At 45.5% G+C, this 13,311-nt stretch overlaps 1 protein-coding gene across 1 annotated transcript in view; it reads right to left on the bottom strand.

Annotated features, from left to right (window-relative positions):
* Positions 1-13,311, bottom strand: part of CHP1 (calcineurin like EF-hand protein 1) — a 149,887-nt gene that overhangs the window by 41,861 nt on the left and 94,715 nt on the right. The gene's annotated exons all lie outside the window — the stretch shown is intronic.

Raw genomic sequence — 13,311 nt, 5'->3', positions numbered from 1 at the left:
TAGCTTGTCTGACATGAAACAATGGCACTACCTTCGTCAGGAACACAGCTCGGGTCCTCAACATCAGTTTGTCCAGAAAAAAGTTGATGCAAGACTGGACCGAGAAGGCCTGAAGCTCTCTCACAGGATGAGCTGAAGCTATCACAACCAGAAAGACAGCTGTTCATTAAGCATGCACTAGGAAAGCCACAACCAAATTTAAGTCCCACTCTGGCACCAGAAAATTTTGGCAGAAAATAGGCTGCAAACATTTAGGAAATCTTATCATAATAGATGATATGAACAAGCACAGCTGATCCAGAAAACATAAAAAGGACAAGTAGCTCAAAGGATCGAGTAACGGCTGCACCACTTTGGGAATCAGGCCATGGCCTCGGTTGAGATTGGGATTAAGCTGGATAAGAGATAATAGGCTATTCATCTGCCTCCGGTGTCAGTGCGTAAATTGAAGGGAAATGCGCAGATCACACCCACAGCAAAAACCACAGTGTTTTGATCCCAGTGTCATTGTCTGCAGGGTGCCGTCCTGGGGCTATAAGTGTTTAGGTTACCTATCAGATAGCTCAAGGTCTAGTTGAGAGAGACCTATTTTGGGCTTCCCAAAAACATAGTGGGCTTACAGCCTGCACAATGCTTACAATAGTTTATCTTTAGGTCACTCATTTGCTTGCTTCTTCTATGGCTTGCCTTCCTCTTCTTGTGTTTGTCACCACCCTGGGGCATAGCCTCTATATCATCCTTTTGATTGGTAGACTTGTATCATTCTACTGCTCACTTTTAGGAAACTTTTAGGTTGAACTTACCAGACAGCGCAAGCGGTCTGGTTGCAAATTACTTATTGTGGGCTTAAGAAAATGACGAGCTTAGAGTCTGCACATTGCTTACCATTAGTTGGCTCTCATGCCACTCTCATTTGCTTGCTTCACTTTGATGTATTTCCTTGTCTATCTTGTGTTCGTCCCTTCCCTGGAGCAAAGCCTCTTTACCATCATTTTGACTGGATGACTTGTGATTTTCCACTGTTCACTTTTAGGAAACTACTTTATTTTCCTTTTCTGTTATTCATTCACTCTTGTGTTTCTCCCAATCCTCCCTCCCAATTTTTCCACACCCATGCCCTGGGTTTTCTCTTTCTTGTGGTGTCTCGTTCTCTCCCATGTATTTATCCCCTACACCCCACTGTCCCCGTTTCCCTAGTGTGCTTCTTCCCACCCCCCCCCCCCCCATGTTCCTGTCTCCATTGTGGGCTTCTCCTCCTACAGAGTTGGTCTCTCTTCCTCATGCCCTCACTAACTGCCAGTTTCTTTACCCACTCCTCAACTGGCTCCCCCACCCAATTCTCTGTTGCACCCACATTCGCAGTAATTTATTTAAATATATTTTTCTGGGAAGGCCATGGAGCAAACTGCTCTTGGCCCTCCAGAAAAGTGCTCTAGCGCATTTAGGATTGTTTTAAATTGACAATGTGTCACCTACAAGATGATTCAACTGCCAACAGCAGTAGCGTCATTGGGTCTTTTTTCCCTGTAACTAAATTCACCAGCAAAACGCATTGATTTATGCTGATACGTTTTAGCACTGCGATAAAATTTGGCAAAGCTAGTGGGTCCCAAAGGAGAGACCTTTTGGCATTGCCAGTGCTTGTTCTTTTTAATCAAGCACTCTATGAGAGTGCATATGTTTTCAAGTTCTCTCCTTGTGTGGTTCTTCCGCCCCAGGCCAACTATCATCCCACCCACTGACGTTCTGTATTGTGGTATTCCTCGAGCGGATTTTCCTTTCTTACCTCCAACCCAGAATTTATTTTATCCTGCGCTCCTTGGGCCACTCACCGTTGCTTCTTCCCCACTCGCCGCTCCCCACACTTCTTTTGCAATTACTGTGACCTCTCTAGTTGGGTCCGGAATTGTAGTATTTTTTTCTCTTTTTTTTTTCGTGGCCCAGGTGGGCGTTGACATACCACCATTTGGTGTCCTTTGTGACGTCGACACGCTTGGTCCGGAAGCTCCCACCTTTGGTCGCCATCTTGCCATTATTTTTTTCTTCCATCTTGCCATTATTTTTCTTTTGGGATGCATTATCCCAAATGCAAAATTCGCAATTTAAGAAATCGTAAAATTGCGATTACTTAAATTGTGATTGCATTTAAGGAATCGCAAAATGAGATTCCTTAAATGCAATGCATTAAAGTAAAAAAATTAGCGATTTCCTTAATAGGAGTCGCAAATTATCATCAATTTGTACTTGATGGTAATTTGCAAAAACTTTGAAAAATGCACTAAAGTGCATTTTTCAAAGTTCCATTTTACACACACACGCCCTTGGGGCATGTGTGTATGCAACATGTATTCATATGCTGATTTCAGGGGTGCAATAGGGTTTCCTTTTGGAACCCTTACACCCTTGAAATTGCATGCGGAATTTGCGAGTACCTATTCGGTTCTTGCAAATTGCAAATGCAATTCCCATACATTCCAATGGGCCTTTAGGCCCATAGGAATGAATGGGAATACATTCCTTAATTGCGACTCGCAATTTGCGAGTCGCAATTAAGGAATGTTTAGAAAACGCAATTATTTTTGCGATTTCTACATGCACAGGCTTTTGCGATTCCTTAATAGTCGCTATTAAGGAATCGCAGAAGCCTACCTTGATGCATGTGCCCCTTAACGTTTTGCAGCGTGGCTCTTTCTGGATTCACTATGCTGTGCATAGACTTTGTAGCGGTTTCTCCTTATTGTGGTGGTTGGGTGGAAGATGAGCTCTTGTTACTGAATATGTGTTGTAAGACATTCTGTCCCGCTTGCGCTTCCTTGTTCATTTGGATATCTACGCAGTAGTGCTTAGTGAACGTGTGCACTGAAGACCATGGAGTCTTGCCATCACCAGATGACGTCTTATTTCAGTTATAGGGCATCGTGTTGTGAGGTTAGCACATGTATAGAACAGAGTGTCATGAGGGTCGCAGTGCAGAGTATGAAGATCTTTGCATTGCAGGTATCTGTTGCTGAAGCTGGGGGTTTCATATAACAAATCATTTAGAAATTGGTTCCTAAAGATCCTCAATATATCTATCGGTGAATAAGAACCTTCACACTCGACATAGCCAATGTGAGGATTCATCTGCTTTCCAAATAATATATTTGCATAATGTAGCACTTACTTGAAAAGAGAAATCTTTAACTTAGGAGCTTTTACTTAGCAGGACATCCTACCATATTTGAATACAACCTCTTATACCTTCTTACAATTGCCCAAAGGGTGATGGGATGAGTGTTTTATTTTTCTATCTTTTAAAACACCTAAATCAAACTGACATTTCTAGGGATACCCTTTTTGTGGGTGTAAGTATCTCGACTTAACCCCTTCGATGCGGATGACGGAGCGGTTCCGTCATCAGCATCGGTTGGGCTGAGCTGATGACGGAACCGTTCCGTCATCAGTACAGCCCGGGGGGGGGGGGGGGGGATGGGAGCGCTGGCGCTCCCCCCCCTGTGCAGCGATCTTGTTTTTTTTTGCAGGGGTGGCAGCGGAAGACTTTCCGCTGCCACCCCCTGGCCCCCCCACGCTTCCTGGTGACGTCAGCGCGCACAGCACGCGCCAACGTCATCAGGAAGCGATGGACGCGCTGGAAGCCATTTGTATCCAGCGCATCCAGCAAAGAGGTGCGTGTTTGCTGCTCCGGTGGGGCCATTTTTCGGTGCCATGAGGCATCGGGGGAGAGGAAACTATGTTTCCTCTCCCCTGATGTCCTAATGCAGGGCATTCCTGGTGCACGATCGCGCACAGCGTCGTGATCGTGCACCAGGAATGCCCCACTAGACACGAGGGATTGTGTTTGCCAATGTTTATTTGTGCAGGAAGCAACCCCTTGGGCAAGGGTCGCTTCCTTTGGGGGCAATATTTATTCTCAGACTTTTCTGCCCCCCCTGGGGCAGATCGGCCTTTTTTTTGGCCGATCTGCACCCAGGGTGGGCAGAAAAGCCCACTAGACACCAGGGATTGATTTTTATTTATAAAGGAAGCCACCCCTTGGGCAAGGGTCACTTCCTTAGGGGGATAAAATATTTTTCAGACTTTTCTGCCCCCCCTCGGGCAGATCGGCCGTTTTTTCGGCCGATCTGCACCCAGGGGGAGCAGAAAAGCCCACTAGTCACCAGGGATTTGTTTTTTATTTGAAAAGGAAGCGACCCCTTGGGGAAGGGTCGTTTCCTAGTGGCCTTAATATTTTTTTAGACTTTTCTGCCCCCCCCTGGGGGCAGATCGGCCGTTTTTTTGGGCCGCATCTGGACCCAGGGGGGCCAGAAAAGCCCACTAGACACCAGGGATTGATTTATATTTATAAAGGAAGCGACCCCTTGGGCAAGGGTCGCTTCCTTAGGGGGATGTAATATTTTTCAGACTTTTCGGCGTTTTTTTTGGCTGATCTGCACCCAGGGGGGGGGGGGGGGGGGCAGAAAAGCCCACTAGTCACCAGGGATTTGTTTGGATTCGAAAAGGATGCGACCCCTTCCTAGTGGCCCTAATATTTTTATAGACTTTTGTGCCCCCCCCCTGGGGGCAGATTGGCTGGTTTTTTTTTACCGTTTCTGGACCCAGGGGGGGGAATAGAAAAGCCCACTAGACTCCAGGGTTATTTTTTTTTTATAGGGAGCGACCCCTTGGCCAAGGGTTGCTTCCTTGGGCCCATTTGTTTTCAGTATGTTCTGCCGTGTCTTTATTTGGCCTCTCTGCCCTCCGCAGGGTTGCTTCCAGGGGGCCCACGTTTATAATGATTTATAATCTTCCCCCCTTGGGGACAGACACCCCATTTGTGACACACCCTGTGACATAGCCTGTTGTAATGTGTGTTGTTTGTGTTTTTTCTAATGTGTATTGTTTTTTTTTCTCTTTAGATTGTTGCAGTGTGCGGTTCTGTTACTGGTGGTTCTGTTCTGCTGTTTCTGTAGTTGCATGTGTTTGGTAAGAGACCTTTTTTTTGTTCAATTGTAATGTCATTGTTTATTTTGCAAAGTGTGTAGTAATACGAGTATGTTTTGCTTCTGTTTGTTGTGATTGTAAAACATGTTTTGCATTTGTTTTTGATATGTCCTTCTGTAGATGTAAGTTTTTTTTTCTTCTTTCTAGTGGGATATCGTTGCCTATTTGCTGTGTCTTCGCAGAGTAGGTGCTGGTGAGTGTAGTTGTGTCTTGTAAGTGAATTGTATATTTTTTCTAAATATAGTTTTTTGTGAAAAAGTCTTACATTTTTTATCTTACGCAGTGTTGGGGTTGTTGAGTTGTTTGTGCAGACTCCTTTATTTGTAAGGATAATGGCTAGCCGCCGGATTACTGCTCAGCAAGTTGTTGGAATGCTTTTTGATTCTTCCTCTGACCATGGTCCAGAGTCTGACTCTGATTCTGAGCCAGAGGTGGGAGGTGAAGATTCAGGTAGTGAGTTTTCTCTACACATGGCTTCATCTGATGATGAAGACACTTTGAGTGCTGATGAAGCTACTTTTGGTGTGGATGATGTGCCTGTGGTTGGGGAGGACATTGCTGTGGTTGTGGTTGGGGAGGACATTGTTGTGCCTGTGGTTGCGGAGGACATTGCTGTGCCAATAGCGCGGCAAGAGACATCTGGTCTGCAGCCTGGGGCTGCTAGACTTCCAGTTGGTGTAGTGAGACAAGAGGCAGCTGGGCGGCGGCCTGCGGCTGCAAGACTTGATGATGAAAGTTCTGACCTCTGGGTTGCACCAGGCATGGTGCAGCCGGCATTGCCTGAATTTACTGGTGTTCCAGAGTGTAGGGTGAACACTGAAAACTTTTTGCCTATTGATTTTTTCAAGTTGTTTATGGATGATGTGTTTGTGGCAGAGATTGTAGAGCAGACTAATTTGTATGCTGAAATATTTTTGAGGGTGAACAGTGCCAGCCTTAAGCCCCACCCTAGAGCTACCCGGTGGACTCCCACAAATTTGGAGGAGATGAAAAAGTTTTTGGGTTTAACTTTTTTGATGGGCTTGCTTAGGAAACCATCAATGGCTTCATATTGGTCTACTAGTCCCTTGATGGCAACAGCTATATTTCCGGCAGTCATGAGTCGTGATAGGTATTTGCTTCTGCTGCGGATGATGCATTTTGTTGACAATAGTCTTGCTTTGCCACGAGATCACCCTGATTGTGACCGTCTTTTCAAGATTCGGCCTGTCATTGATCATTTGGTTGATCGATTTTCTGAGATCTTTTATCCTGGGAAGGAAATTGCAGTGGATGAGTCTTTGCTGTTGTTCAAGGGCCGCTTGGTATTTCGGCAATACATTCCTAGTAAGAGGGCACGCTATGGAATCAAACTGTATATGCTGTGTGACAGTGAGACTGGATATGTCTCTAATTTCAGGGTGTACACTGGTAAGGAATCCAGGATTAACCCCCCTGGTTGTCCGTCGACTTTTGGAGTGACTGAGAAAATTGTGTGGGAACTTGGTCGTGGATTGTTTAACAAAGGCCATCATTTGTATGTCGATAACTTCTACACTGGTGTGCGGTTGTTCAGGGAATTGGCCAAAGTGGACACTGTTGCTTGTGGCACAATCCGCTCAAACCGTAAAGGTTTCCCAAAAGAACTTGTTTGTCGAAAGCTTGCTCGGGGACAGTGCAGTGCATTGCGTTGTGAGGAGCTTCTAGCTGTGAAGTTTTCAGACAGGAGAGATGTCTACATGTTGACTTCCATACATGATGAAAGCACTGAACCGGTGACTGTTTGGGGTCAGGTTGCAGAAGTGCGCAAACCTGTGTGCATTTTAGACTATAATAGGCACATGGGTGGTGTTGACAGAGTTGATCAGAGGTTGGAACCATATGCTGCTCTTCGTAAGGCTTACATTTGGTGCAAGAAGTTGGCTATCCATCTTTTCCACTTGGCAACCTTTAATGCTTTTATTGTGTTCCAGAAATCTTGTCCCCAGTCAAAGATGACTTTTGTAAAGTTTCAGGAGTCTGTAATAGGCAGCCTTGTTTTAGTGGAACAGGCAAGTGTTCCTAGAGTTGGAGTGGTGGAGGATTTTGCCAGATTGAAAGATCGCCACTTTTCTGATACAATTCCTCCTACAACCTCAAAAGACTTTCCCAGTCGGAGATGTAGAGTCTGTTGGCGAAGAGGTTTGCGGAAGGAGGTTCGCATGTACTGTCCCGACTGCCCTTCAAACCCCGGGCTGTGTGTACCTGCTTGTTTTAGATTGTACCGCACGCAAAAGATTTTTTGGGAGTATCAATGAGTGGTAAAGTGAACTGGTTGGTCTTTATTCTGTAAAACGTATTGGTCAGTTTCAAAGTTTGTATTTGTGTAGTCTTTTTAGATTTAGTTGTCGAGTTAGTAGATTTGTATCAATTTGCAATTTGTTTTTGTTTCTCTTTTATTTAAAAAAAAAAAACTAAAGTATGATGTTGGTTTGCGTGTAGTGTCCATTGTCTGACTGTGTGCATGGTTTGGGGCTTTGCTGCCGGTGTCTGTGGACTGGTGCTTGACTGGCGGTGTGCGTGGTCTGGTGTTTGGTTGGCGGTGTGCGTGCTCTTGCGCTTGCCTGGTGTTGTGTTTGGATTTGTCTTTGGCTGGTGGTGTTCGTGGAGTGGTGCTTGGCTGGCGGTGTGTGTGGAGTTGTGCTTGGCTGGTGGTGTGTGTTGAGTGGCGCTTGGCTGGTCGTGTGTGTGGAGTGGCGCTTGGCTGGTGGTGTGCGTGGAGTGGTACTTGGCTGTCTGTGCACGGAGTGTTGCTTGGCTGGTGTTGTGTTTGTGGAGTGGCGCTTGGCTGGTGGTGTGTGTGGAGGGGCGCGTGGCTGGTGGTGTGCATGGAGTGGTACTTGGCTGTGTGCACGGAGTGGTGCTTGGCTGGCGGTGTGTGTGGAGTGGTGCTTGGCTGGCGGTGTGTGTGGAGTGGTGCTTGGCTGGCGGTGTGTGTGGAGTGGTGCTTGGCTGGCGGTGTGTGTGGAGTGGTGCTTGGCTGGTGTTGTGTTTGTGGAGTGGCGCTTGGCTGGTGGTGTGCGTGGAGTGATGCTTGGCTGGTGGTGTGTGTGGAGTAGTACTTGGCTGTCGGTGTGTGCTGAGTGGTGTTTGGCGGGCGGTGTGCATGGTCTGGTGCTTGGATGGTGGTGTGGGTGGACTGGCGCTCGGCAGGCGGTGTGTGAGTAGTTATTTTCTGTTGGTCACTACACACACTGCTAGGCGTGTGAAAGTGATGGGCCCTTGAATGGCGCTGTTTGCTGGTGTGAGTGTTGAAATGTGATGGGTCCGCGGCTGGCGGTGTGAATGCTTTGTATGTGTCACGCGTACGAAAGGTGTATGAATGGCCTCTAAAGAGGTTGGTGCCTTGACGTGGCTTAACAGCTCACGAGCTGTGAGTCAGTGGTTCAGTTTATCATACTTTCAATTATACGCAGTGTATTTCATTTTTGATGAAATTACTTGCGTATCCAATTGTATGTACTGAATCATCACTCACCCTCGTGCCAAATCCAACCAGTATGTGTGTGTGCTTGCGGATTAGATGGGTGTGCAGTAATAATTGTTTTTTTTCTCTTTCTGCAGTAGGGTGTACCTTGTCCCTTATTGTGATTGTTATGTGTTGCTTTTCCATTCGGATGGTGTCAATGGTCGGGTTTGTATCAGGTATGAAAGGTGCGTGAATGGCCTGTAAAACGGTTGGTGCCTTGTCGTGGCTTTACAGCTCACGAGTTGCGAGTCACTGGTTCGGTTTTTATGCATTTATTTATTGACAGAGCATTTCATTTTTTTGAAATATCTTGTTAATAAAATTTTATGTACTGAACCATCACTCGCCCTCGTGCCAAATCCAACCTGTATGTGTGTGTCTTTGAGGAATAGATAGCCGTGCTTGAATGTTTGACTTTTGAGTAACTCTGTTAAGGTGTGGTATCCTTTTACTCGGGAGAACAAGGGGAACGCAGGGTGGTAGGACATTTTTGCTGGCACGGCGATCCCACGCCAAAAAGTTTGGAAAAGTGCTATTTTTACCTAATTTTAAGGTTTGCAAGGAGTTCTGGGTAGGAAAACATTGGGGGACCCACGCATGCCATACCTCCCTGGACTCTCCCGGGTGTCTAGTTTTCAGAACTGTTTGGGTTTGCTACTTTCCAAAGAATACCACCCAGCCCCGGGCCAAAAACTCAGGTGCCAGCACCTAGGGAAACCTAGCAAACCTGTACATTTTTGAAAACTAGACACCCACTTTTCCGTACTTTTTTGGGTGGGATCTCGCTGCCGACACAAATGTCCTACCACCCAGCGTTTCCCTTGTTCTCCCGAGTAAAATGATACCTCACTTGTGTGGGTGGGCCAAAGGCATGTGACTCAGGCTGGGGGGCTTAATTTGTAAAACTTAAATATGACTAAAAACTACGTTTTTCAAAATTCATTTTTGGCGTGTTCTGCTTTGGGCACCCACACAAGTGAGGTATCCTTTTACTCGGGAGAACAAGGGGAACGCAGGGTGGTACCTAATTTTAAGGTTTGCAAGGAGTTCTGGGTAGGAAAACATTGGGGGACCCACGCATGCCATACCTCCCTGGACTCCCCCGGGTGTCTAGTTTTCAGAACTGTTTGGGTTTGCTACTTTGCAAACAATACCACCGAGCCCCGGGCCACAAATTCAGATGCCCCCCCCCCCCCAAATCAAGGTAGTTTTGCAATAAGGTAATGTAAATTCACCACCGTACGATTTGAACCGTTTCCTGTTGCAGCCACTATGTCTATCCACGTAAGTGAGGTACCATTTTCTTCAGGAGACCTGGGGGCACGCTGGGTGGGTGGAATTTTGTGGATCCACGCAGATTCCAGAACTTTCCACCACAGATATGTGAGGAAAATGTGTTTTTTTTGTCAAATTTTTATGTTTGCAAGGGATTCTGGGTAACAAAACCTGCGGGTAGGCAGACGAGTCACCCCATCCTAAATTCCCCTGGGTGTCTAGTTTTCAAAAATGTATAGGTTTGCTAGGTTTCCCTAGGTGCTGGCAGAGCTACGGCGCAAAAACAAAAGGTAGTCTTTTTGTCCAAAACGTGCTAAATTTCACTGGGAAATTGAGGTGCGACCATGCTGCGTTTTGCGCTGTTTCATGTCGCAGCCACTATGCCTACCCACGCAAGTGAGGTACCATTTTTTTCGGGAGACCTGGGGGCACGCTGGGTGGGTGGAAATTTGTTGATCCACGCAGATTCCAGAAATTTCCACCACAGAAATTTGAGGAAAATGTGTTTTTTTTAGTCGAATTTTTATGTTTGCAAGGGATTCTGGGTAGTAAAACCTGGGGGTAGGCAGACGAGTCACCCCATCCTGAATTCCCCTGGGTGTCTAGTTTTCAAAAATGTACAGGTTTGCTAGGTTTCCCTAGGTGCTGGCAGAGTTACGGCGCAAAAACAAAAGGTAGTCTTTTTGTCCAAAACGTGCTAAATTTCACTGGGAAATTGAGGTGCGACCATACTGCGTTTTGGCTGTTTCATGTCGCAGCCACTATGCCTACCCACGCAAGTGAGGTACCATTTCTTTTGGGAGACCTGGGGGCACGCTGGGTGGGTGGAAATTTGTTGATCCACGCAGATTCCAGAACTTTCCACCACAGAAATGTGAGGAAAATGTGTTTTTTTGTAAAATTTTTAGGTTTGCAAGGGATTCTGGGTAACAAAACCTGGGGGTAGGCAGACGAGTCACCCCATCCTGAATTCCCCTGGGTGTCTAGTTTTCAAAAATGTATAGGTTTGCTAGGTTTCCCTAGGTGCCGGCTGAGCTAGGGCTCAAAAACAAAAGGTAGTCTCTTTGTCCAAAGAGCGCAAGATTTCACTGGGAAATTGAGGTCCGACCACGTTGCATTTTGTGCCGTTTCCTGTCGTAGGCACAAGGCCGACCCACACAAGTGAGGTACCGTTTTTATCGGGAGACCTGGGGGAACGCTGGGTGGGTGGAAATTTGTTGATCCACGCAGATTCCAGAACTTTCCACCACAGAAATGTGAGGAAAATTTGTTTTTGCAAGGGATTCTGGGTAACAAAACCTGGTGGTAGGCAGTCGAGTCACTCCATCCTGAATTCCCCTGGGTGTCTACTTTTCAAAAATGTATAGGTTTGCTAGGTTTCCCTAGGTGCCGGCAGAGCTAGGGTGCAAAAACTACAGGTAGGCACTTTGCCAAAAAAGGGTCAATTTGTAACTGCAAAATTTAGGTGTGACCACGTTGCATTTTGCGCCGTTTCCTGTCACAGGCACAAGGCCGACCCACACAAGTGAGGTACCGTTTTTATCGGGACACTTGGGGTAATTCAGATTTGTAAATCAACTGTTATTACCAATCGAGCCTTCATGCATTTCTCCCTTTCAATGAAAGACATTGTGTAAAAAAAAAAAATCTTTATGAAAAATTACCAATAATTCTCATGCTAGTAGGAGTATTCCCAATTTTGAAAATGTGCAATTATATACTGTTTCTGAACTCTATAATTTGTACCCAATTCAGAAATACATAGGTGTCTTTCATACAGATTATTCCATGTATACATTTTCCAAGACAAAGTGCACTATACCCAGTAAATGAAAAAATACCATTGCAAGTTGCTGCTCAGTTTTTGGATCTGGGTTCGTCGGGTTCTTGGTGAAACTACAAGTCCTATATATCCCCACAACCAGGAAGGTCTAACGGATGTAACGGTATATTGCTTTCCAAGAGCTGTCTAAATTAGAGAAAGTTATAGGTGAAAACGTTGAGACAAAAGGCGGTTTTTTTCAACAAATTTTCAAATATTCCAATATCTAACTGTTAGTTTCTACAACGAAACCTTCATGGATTTAGACAAATGACCCCTTTCTGAATTTAGAATTTTGTCTACTTTTCGAAAATGTAAAGCTTTCCAGGATCCATTATTGCTTTCAAACTCATTTCTACCATTAACTGGAAGGAGGTGGAAAGCTCTAAAAATAGCAAAAATAGGCTATGTCCCAGAAAAATGCCAAAACGGAGTAAAAAATTTTGGTTCTCTGACAAAAGACTGTCATTCCCTGAAAGCTGAGAAAATGGAGATTTCAGCCCCACAAACCCTTTTTTGATACCATTTTCAGGGAAAAACCCAGAGGCTTTCATTTGCAGCCCGTTTTTCCCAAAATGGAAAAACCCAGAGGCTCTCATTTGCAGCCCGTTTTTCCAATTTTTCTGAAAGAAACAAAAGAAATCACTATATTTTGGTTAATTTCTGGGACCCCTCCAAGGGAATCCACAAACCCTGGGCGCCTTTAGAATCCACATGATGTTGGAAGAAAAGGACGCAAATTTGGCGCGGATACCTTATGTGGTCAAAAAGTTACAAGGGCCTAAGCGCGCACTACTCCAAAACGTCAAAAAAAGCCTTAGCACAGGAGGGGAAAAAGGCCTAGCAGCGAAGGGGTTAAATCTCTTTTGCAATTGCAAGACCCCACAAACATAAACCAGCTTACAATCTCAAAAGAGAAAAAATTAGGGTATTATTGATATTTCGTAAACTGTTCGATTTAAAAATGCTACAGTTTAAATTTAGCACCATAAAATGGGAGGGTGTGAAATTTACTGAAGCAATGTTCGGGGAGGGAATTCAAGGGTCTCGCGGGGTCTCGCAAAGCCCCCAAAGAAACTGCAAGCCATTGCCTGCTGCTGCAATCCTTATGAGGGGGACTGTCCAGCAAACAAGGACCAAGGCTCCTTTAACCTTCCAACACGGTGCATACATCCGCTGCTCACAAAAAGTGGATAGTGTTTCTACGCAGCCGCAGATCATAGGTGCAGTCCTTGGCTGCTTGTCTGGCAAATGCACACGGCAACTACTGAAACTGGCAGCGACTGAATTGAGTTGTTAATGAAGCCATCCATGCTAGTCGAATCAGCGTTCCAGTAAAGGCAAACCACAGACCTAGGCTGCACTTATTTCACGGACATTGCCTCTGTGCGCCGAATCAGGAACAAGCAGAGCAGCCAGACACAAAAGGCCAATTTAAGTAACAGGAAATAATAGCGTCAAGCTACTGGAGTTGTAAGTACAGGCTAGGATAGGATAAGAGGCTGCAGTATACGTAGAGACTGAATGCACTCGTATGTACTTCAGCTGACAAAGACGTCACAGTCACCGATCCCGATGTAGGTCTCAAATTGACACAAGATACCAACCAAACAGACCATATACTACAAGCATGCTGGAATAGAAGTCCACTTATGCCACTGCATGACTAACACTTAGGAGCCCTCTGTTGATCTATTCCTTGTTGTGGGTGGTGATCTATTCACAATTCCAAGTATGTCTAGCATCA

The sequence above is a fragment of the Lissotriton helveticus genome, chromosome 9 (genome assembly GCF_964261635.1).
Source record: "Lissotriton helveticus chromosome 9, aLisHel1.1, whole genome shotgun sequence".
Classification (NCBI taxonomy): Eukaryota; Metazoa; Chordata; class Amphibia; order Caudata; family Salamandridae; genus Lissotriton; species Lissotriton helveticus.
This window is presented reverse-complemented; position numbering and strand designations above follow the sequence as displayed.